Source organism: Trachymyrmex septentrionalis, unplaced genomic scaffold, assembly GCF_001594115.1.
Source record: "Trachymyrmex septentrionalis isolate Tsep2-gDNA-1 unplaced genomic scaffold, Tsep1.0 scaffold18, whole genome shotgun sequence".
In the NCBI taxonomy this organism is placed as follows: domain Eukaryota; kingdom Metazoa; phylum Arthropoda; class Insecta; order Hymenoptera; family Formicidae; genus Trachymyrmex; species Trachymyrmex septentrionalis.
Window position 1 is genome coordinate 10,684 of NW_017304969.1, and position 9,047 is coordinate 19,730.

At 37.3% G+C, this 9,047-nt stretch overlaps 1 pseudogene; it reads right to left on the bottom strand.

The window, feature by feature from the left end:
- Positions 1 to 2,676: 2,676 nt before the first annotated feature.
- LOC108746578 lies at positions 2,677 to 2,917 on the bottom strand (annotated as a pseudogene).
- Between the last annotated feature and the right edge of the window lie 6,130 nt (positions 2,918 to 9,047).

Consider the following 9,047-nt stretch of genomic DNA (forward strand, 5'->3'; position numbering starts at 1 on the left):
GGCTCGAGCTATTTAATCGTAATGTAAAGGCCTTTTTCGATAACTATCAAACATTATTTAAAAAAAGAACCGCGACTTGGAGATCCGTCAAGAATTTATAATTTAGATAAAACTAAAACTATAACAGCTTAAAACGCGCTTACATATTTCAGCTCACTTTTCAGCCATCCTCAGAGACAACACAATTTTTATTCACAGTTTATTTATGTTAGTTTGTGTTGTCTCTGAGGAGGGCTCAAAAGTGAGCCGACATGTAAGCGCGTTTTAGTGAATAAAGAAGTTTCACACTTTATAGATATATTATTTGTGCGATATCTTCTGCGCTTGATTCCTACTGCCCGTATCCTTTCCAGTTTTTTTATTTATAAGGAGTTTTGGTGAGTTTGATTTGTTATCTGAAGTACATAAATTTAGATCAAACTTCGCGGCATATTAGAATGTCACGCAGACAGATGCATCTTTCTACAACAGTTGGCACTACTATTATCAATCGTTACAGAAATATAAAGGGTGTTCATAATACCCGATCCTACCCTATACGTAATGTAAACATGTGTGTTAGAGGTAATGGTATTAGTGAAATATTGGCTAAAATTTTTATTTTCTTACTTTATGTTAAAGTTAAAATATTAATGGTAAAAGTTTTATAATAAATATTTAAAAAAGGTACAGTAAAAAAATAACCTTTTAGAAGATAAAAATGTACGTCAAGTACACGCGCCGTTATTTTTTAGAAAAAATTTTTATATAAAATAGTAGGATTAACTTGTAGCCATCAGTAAAATCAGTAAAATAAAATTAAAATACAAAATTAATTATTCTAAAAAAAGGAAAGATTAAGGCGTCAAATATAGATGTGCTGCATGAATAAAAAACCGTTGTGTAGTAAAAAGAATGCTGGAACAAAAGTACCGCAAAAACAAAAATTTAATTGACATAAAGTAAATGTCCAAATAGCTGGACGTTTAAGCGTAGATTGTCATAAATAACACAATTTATAATGTGAGAAACATTTTAATATGTAAATAATTGTATTTATTTGAAATCTCAAGACGCTTTTAAGCAAAAAGAAATTATTTTAACCTACTTATAATAACTATTAATTAAAATATTGAAATAAATTATGAAATGCATCAATGTACCGAGTGGCCGGACAGCCGGTCGGACGTAATTGTTTCAGTGTCCGTCCACAATTAGAAAGTTAGCATGCTGATAAGAAATATTAATATAAATAGATGCTTAATGACAACAAACAATTAATTCAAACTGATTGTTAATATAAAAAGCATTTGAGACTAATATTAATTTAAATAAACAAAGTTGTGTAACTGTCCGGACGTAGATGCTATCCAGTCTCAGAGAAATTGATTGATTAAGCGTTTATTACACAGGTTTACTACAATATTGGAGGTGTTAAAAGTTAAATTCATCAATGTTTTCTTACGTAATTTTTCACGCTAAATCCGAATCCGGCTTCAGAATTGCTCTATCACGTCAAGATTTTGAGATATCTTAACTCAAAACTGCCAAAAAAGTCATTTTCGGCCATATTTAAAATTCAATTAAAAATTAAGAAAGTTTTTGTCGTCTAATTCATTAACAATATCATTTAGTACTATACGATTCCTTCAAAATCTATTTTGAACTATCTCCAAGCGATTTTTTTTTTCGGAAATATACCAATTTAAAGTTCGATAAATTGTACATTTTAGGAGCCTAATCTTTAATAAGAGAACCATCGGAGCGATTCTTTACCGATTTTGATTTTGAATATGTTATAGAATATAAAAATATTAGACCCATTTATTTCTTTTTATTAGTGTATCTTAAGATTTAAGGAATGAAAATTAATGAGTAATGATAGGAATAAGTTAAAAAATTTGATACTTAAAAAAAGTAAAAATACACCATTATATAGAGCACAAAATACCATAAAACTTTTGTATTTAACATTTTTTAATATATCTCATAATTTCGAAGATATTTACTAAAAACGATAAAATCTATTTTCTTCGATGAGGTGTTTTGAACCGTCGGAATTGTCTCTCATCGATTTTGATAGGTTTTAGATATGTTGTAGAGTATAAAAAAATATTAGATTCATATTTCTTTTATCATATCTCAAGGTTTAGAGGGTAAAAGTTAAGTTGCTTTTACAATGATTTATGAAATCTTTTTTTTTTTTTTTTTATCAATACTACGTGAATTGTAATGTCGTTTGTATGATGCGTTCTTTTTATCACGTTTCAAACTCCAGCAGTAGTCACCTAACATTGCCGAGTTCTATTTGCTTTGATATCTTCTTTCAATCTCCTTCATATTTTAATGGAATCTTTCCTCTTGTTCTTTATTGACATCTCCTAGATTTGCGGGAAAAAAGTCCAAATGAGAATTTAAAAAATGCGATTTTACACTCATGTTACAACCTAATTTCTTGAACTTATCTAGCATGAGCTGAACTAGATCTTTGTAATTAGCTTTCTTTCGATTCCCTAAGAATCCTTTAACTGCTTTGAAACTTAACAGTGCAGTTTTTTCATGGACGGTCATTGTTTCCGCAAAGTGTTCAGTCTTCATTGATCTTCTAATATCTGGACCAACAAAAATACCTTCTTTAATTTTCGCTTCACTTAAAGATAGAAACTCTTGTTGCCAATACCGAAAACAGTTACTCTCTCAATCCAGTATTTTTACAAACTGCTCATCAGCCCAAGCTTTATATGCAAAAGAGCCTTATATGCAACAGAACATGGTTTCGATCGATCAGCGCTTGTTGAGTAATATTATGCGAACCTATTTTTAGTTTTTCTTTCAATGGCCAATCTTTTTTTATCCAGTGTAGGTCTTTTGTTCTGCTGCTCCACTTACATATAAAGCACGGGAATTTAGTATAACCTGTTTGTTATCTAAGAATCATTCCAATAGCTTTTAAATTATCATAAACTTTCCATTTAGGTATATTCGTCATACCGTATTGACTGAAAAACCAATTCATATTGGTGTACGACTCCTTCAGATGCACAAATAAACAATGGACATACCTATTACCATTATGTAAAAGCACACCTTGCAAGCTTCTTTTCGAGAAATTTATGAAAAATCTTCAATCGGCACTGTTATATTTAATTCCATATTCACTCAACAATCCCGAGACATCGTTACAAAATACTAAAGAATCCTTTTCGGTGAAAAACCATGAAAACTCTTTTTCTCCTATACCACGACCTATATCACGAAAAGCAGTTTTTGGAAGAAGAAGATTACGCTTTTTCCCTAGAGTCTAAAAGTTCAGCTTTTTCTTTTGATAGATCTAAATCCCTGACTAAATTGTTCAATGCAGCTTGATCGTACAACCGCGGAATCGTCTCTAAATCATACATAACATTATCATCCTCATTAATTGCTTGTTTCTCATATTGAAAATTTTCCTGAGATGTTCCCGTCTTTGGAAGAACAGGTAGTGAATCCATAGAGAATCTTAAAGTCGGCTTTGTTACAGATGGTATCTGAATGTTTTATAAAATCTCTATTGTACTATTGCAACTAAATACATTGCATAAGCAGAAGTAACACTCATCGTGACTTTTTGGTTCTTGCCAGATCATCGGTGTACTGAAATGGAAATATTTTAGTTTATCAATATACCATGATCTTAAGGTTTCCACACAAGATTTGCATGATTTGTGCGGAACTCTTATCCTGAATGTGAATTTCACGATGAAAGTAATCATAATACCTCTCTTTTAATGAATCAGTTATAGAAAGTAAATTCTTCGAGAGCATATATTTTCCACAAATATAGCAGAACCGATCAAGATCATTGACACAAACCTTTTTAGACATCGCGAAAATTAATGAAAATATCAGAAATTAAAAAAAGATTTTTAAAAAAGTATAAAAATTGCAAGTAAATATATAAACGTTACAAATTTTCCAAAGAACGAAGACTGGAAAAAAGCACCAGATAAATGAAAAATGAAAAATGACCCGATACGGGTCAATATATTATACTATGTAGAGTATTGAGCTTGAAATGCGCATTATAATGAAATTAAATATATTTCTCTAGGAAAGATCTGTTTATAAACAGAGTCCGGATCACGGTATGTGCCCGATATTGCCACTCCAAGCGCCGTACGCTGCGAGAAGCAGAGCTGCGCGTCGCGAGAAGCAGAGCTGCGCTGCGCTTGGAGTATTACAATTCTCGCAGATTTAAAAATATTCTGTGACAAAAGATAGAAGAATCAGCTAATCTTTTCAGAAATACATACTTTTGTTTTAATACAACGGTAGAGATTAGGTTCCTATAATGTACAATTTATTGAACTTCGAATTGGTACGAGGGTCGTTCGAAAAGTCCGTGCAAAGTCACTGCTGATGGCACTACTGGCGCGTATCAAGGTTAGATTTAGTTAGTAGCATCTCTTGGAGGAACACACACCAAGTTACAGCCAGATCGGTCTATTTGTTTGTGTTTGGCATTCATTTGAATCGAGGAAGTCGAGTGATTTTCAATAACGCACCAGCTCACACCTCAGCAGTTGTGGTCGCAAAATTAATGGAATTAGGGTTCCAACTCGTCTCACATCCCCCCTATTCTCCAGACTTGGCTCCCTCGGACTACTATTTGTTCCCCAATATGAAGAAATGGCTGGCGGGAAAAAGATTTTATGGAAACGAGGACGTGATTGCAGAAACAAACCTCCCTCGACTTCCTGGTCTGGTTATCACTTCTCTCTGAGATGTTTACTTTATATCAATAAAATCAAATACGCAGTTACATATTTAAAGAAAATTAACGAAAAAGTCAAATATGTTTGTACTACTTAAACAAAAAGCCATTGCATTATAAAAAGAGTTTAAGTGACGTACAAAAAAGGGTGTCAAATATGGATAAGCTGCTCACACAAAAAAATATAATATAAAATTAAATAAATTTAAATATCACATATTACGTATATAGAAGAATTGATAACAAAAATTAGCGCTAAATTATAATTTCACAAAAATAGCATTTTCCAAGTGATACGTATATCATTTGTATAAAAAATTTGATATCAATATGTTACGTCCAAGCTCCGCACACATGGAACTGAGGGAGCGAAATGTAACAAGAACAGAATTTTTAACCGATTTAGTCGCGTCCAAGCTCCGGACCACAGGGGAATTGGAAAAAGAAGCAATGCAAACCGGCAGGCACTTTATTTCATCCTGGGGCTCTCGAGGAGCCGAGAGTCGGGTGGACGAAATGGAAATCTCTCGCGTTCTGCTAAACGGACTCACAAGTCGAACACGCACTTGTTTAAAAGGCATAAACTGGATCAATGTGCCATGAGGCGCATTTCAATGCCAGATGTCTCTGTGCGTTCGTGTGTCCTGTTATGGTGTGACGAAAGGAAGGCTTTCCCGTCTCATCTATTCTTCGTTCCTACATTGCTAATCGGCTCTGGAGCAGTTTCCTCGCTCCCGTGCTTGACTTACACGGTCGCCAATCCCTTTCACCTCTTAGGTACAAGATTCAACGATGGAAAATCCGAAATCAACGGTGAAGAACGGCTGAAAATGAACTGCTCTCCCTGGAACTTGCTCCAATCCGGATTCCGCTTCCTCCAATGTCTCGACTGATTTCAGAAATCTCGGGCACGACCACTTGTAGTACTGTTGGCTGGGTTTTGGCAATAATTGCACCAGATTTACACCAACACAATGACAAAAGTTTATTTACACTTTGTACAGTAGTCAGTTATGATCCAAGATTGATCCGCGGTTTTGTCTCGCGATTTACAAGTTCCCATTCCGTGCTCGCCCTTAGACAGACCCCAAGGTATCTGGTCCCGCGATTCGCGATTCTTAATCTTCTCGTTGCGTACAGTAAAGTAAAATGTATTCTCAATGCTCGCTCGGTTTTCCCGCGTGGTTTCGCCCAGCGAAAGTATCCTGTTACCTTAACGCTCTCGCTCGGTTGTTTTTGCGTCCATTGTCGCCTACGTTCACGAGAGACCTGGAGCTCCGTGCTCTCAGTGGCACCAGGCCCAAAGGCACATCCTCTCCAGATCTGTTGTCTAGGTGGTGGACAAAGTTCCGCCAGCGCTTCCACTCGCTGGCGGAACACTCCGCGATTTGATAACGGCGTTGAGTCCTTTGCATAACTTTACTTTTCTTTACGTGCCTCGCTTACGCCTACGGTGCTTGTCTCAATTCCTCTGCTCGACTCCTCCTCTATCGGTTGGATCCGGCTCCTCTGGGACCCGCGTATCTTCACCCGCGTCCTCGTTTGCCAACTTCTTCTGCGGTCTTCACTGGAACGTGTTCGTTAACCGTGTCGTGTGGGGCCGTCAATGTTGCGGGCGGATACTGACTTGTGCCCGGTTGCATCTTTCCCATTAAACCTATATCTTGCGCGTCTGAACATGGAGTTCTTGGTGATTTCCCACCATTGGAATCGTCATTCCGTCGCTATCCAACGGTTGATTACTGTTCATTATCGGTATCTGACGGATCCGTCGGCTCATTTTACCCGTCAAATGACTGTTATTTCTGTTTTTTATCGGCACTATGTCCGATGTTTATAATTTTTGGTTAGTATATTACCAATGAATCAGTCTAACATTCTGTTCCAACAGTTTGACCGCCATGTCAGGCCGTTGCGGTCCGTGGTCAACAGGTGCTTGTCTTCTTTTTACGGTCATTAATAGCGATTTAACGGCTCTTTTGGCTTGACTAACGGTCGTTAATTCTTTGCAACGGCTATGATCCATTGACCGCGAAAGCTTATCATTCTGGCGCGTATGACGCGATGCCTGTGGCTAATTTTATCAAATAAACTATGTATCTTTTCCTCATGATAAAACATAACACTGGTTCCTCTGCCGGCGACTCCTCCTCTATCGGTTGAATCCGATCCGGTCCCTCTGGGATCCGCGTACCTTCATCAGCATCCTCATTTGCATCTCCGCTAATTCTTTTCAGTCTTCGCTGGAACGCGTTCGACAGCCGTGTCCTGCGCATCTGGACATAGAGTTCTTACTAACCTCACGATTGATCCCTTTGGGAATGCCTGAACCGCAGTCGGGGCTCAAGTTTTTCGCTGATGTCTCCTTTGTCATCTTACTGGTGCTGGCTTCCGGGTTGGCTCTAAACTTTCCGTCGGAGCCTCGGAGATGATTTTTTGTTTGCTCGTGTCACGAAAATTTGTTCTCTGTGGTGGCCCTTGATACTGACCTTTAGATGGCCTTGCGGCTTCCCTTCGCCGTGCGCATTCCTCTCGCACTTTCTATGGTTAGCCGCCTTTTTTTTCCTTCGACAAATCGACAAGTAGTCTTGGGTTGACAACTACATAGTCCTCCGATCGTGGTTCTTGTGCTATTCCGATCGGCATGTCGGGGACAATGAATTAGGGCCTTGTCATGCCTGATCAATCTGCCGTTGATCCAGACGTATCTCACTCTATACGTTTTCGCATTCACCCTGGTGATCGTTTAGTGGCAGGTTCTTGAAGGAGATGTCTACCTCCATCCTTCCTGTTAATCGTTGATCCCGAAATTGTAAAAGCGTCTATGTATCAAGCAGTATAGTACTCAACCTGTACCTCCTTAACTCACGTCCGATGCATAGGCGTCCTCACTGTATCGGTATCAAGCTTGTCTTTAGTTTCTTTACCGCCGCGCGTAATTTTCGCAGCTGTCTCTTCCGCTGACGCAATTTTTCTTACCTTCAGTTTGCGCATTCGAGTCATCACAATAACTCTTCTCGTTCTGTCAGGAACCGTCCAATATCAGCTATCGCCGATTCGTCTGGCAATGTTTCGGAACTGGACATTTTTAAAAGTTTGCCCAGTCTTTATCTTGCTATGATGTCGCGTGCTTTTTGCTTTGGCACTTTTTGTTCGCGAATACGGTGATTCCGTTTGACGATATTCGCTACCACGATGTGTACGGGTCGGCGTCTGAACGTCTACTGCCACTCCGTGTCCGCTATTGATCACATTAGCTCGCACTGCCTGCGTATCATCGCTCTGAACGACGCTTTTTTCCCTTAACGACTCTGCTCGCTCGCAGTTTTTTACTGCATTCTTTCGGCTTTGTTTTCTCTTTGAACGCTTGTGCTACTTTTAACTTCCACGTAGGTTTGGTTACGAAGCGTGATACCTTCGGCTTACCTTCTATCAGTGAAATTTTTGGTCTTTTTATTGAATTAATGCGCTTTGACGTATTGTCACGCGATCGATAAATGAAACAATAAACACTCTCGGCGTTTTTGCCACCCATTCTTATCGCTTCCATCGCGTTTCTATCTCTTTTACTCTATATGCTATGCTGTTCGATTGGTTTATTATTTCGATAATTACCGTCTTTATTTACGTTATTCTTTTTAACTAATAAATGTTTGCCATTGTTTTTTGTTCCATTCATCTCTATCTTACTTGACGAAGGTTTTTGTCCATTATCCGTTTTTTTTTATCGTTAATTCATCAAAAACCCGTCTTTTGCTCGCTATCTTCGATTTCGCATTTCTGATTGGCTGATAAGTTTTGTCCGTTAGAATCGTCGATTTTATCGTTGCTTTCGATTCTAATTCTTTCTATCTGATTATCTCTACTCTCTTGACCGTTAAATTTCCCTTTTTTGCTGTTAATTTTGTCTTTCTCGGAGCTTATGGCACTTTATGGGTTTATTCGGCATATTTTCAAGAATTTTTTTTCAGTAGTAAAATGCAATTAATTTAATCAAACTTTTTACACTTTATTTGTCACTTATTCAAGATTGTATAAAAATTTTTTTAAACGATTTCACGCATGCGCGGCTTCAAAATGGCGGCTGAAGTGAAGATGGAAAAAAAAGTTTGGACCCTGAAATCTCCAGTTCTAATCGTCTGAAACAAAAAATCCAAAAAGATTCTTAAAATATATGTTAGTGGCTATATCCCGTAGTAGAATGAAACGATTTGGTCATTAAAAAAAAATGGCGGACTTTAGAATTTTTTCACCCCTTTTTTACCCCTAAAATCGTCTAAAAAAGGGGTTAAAAGTAAACGAAAAATTCTAATTC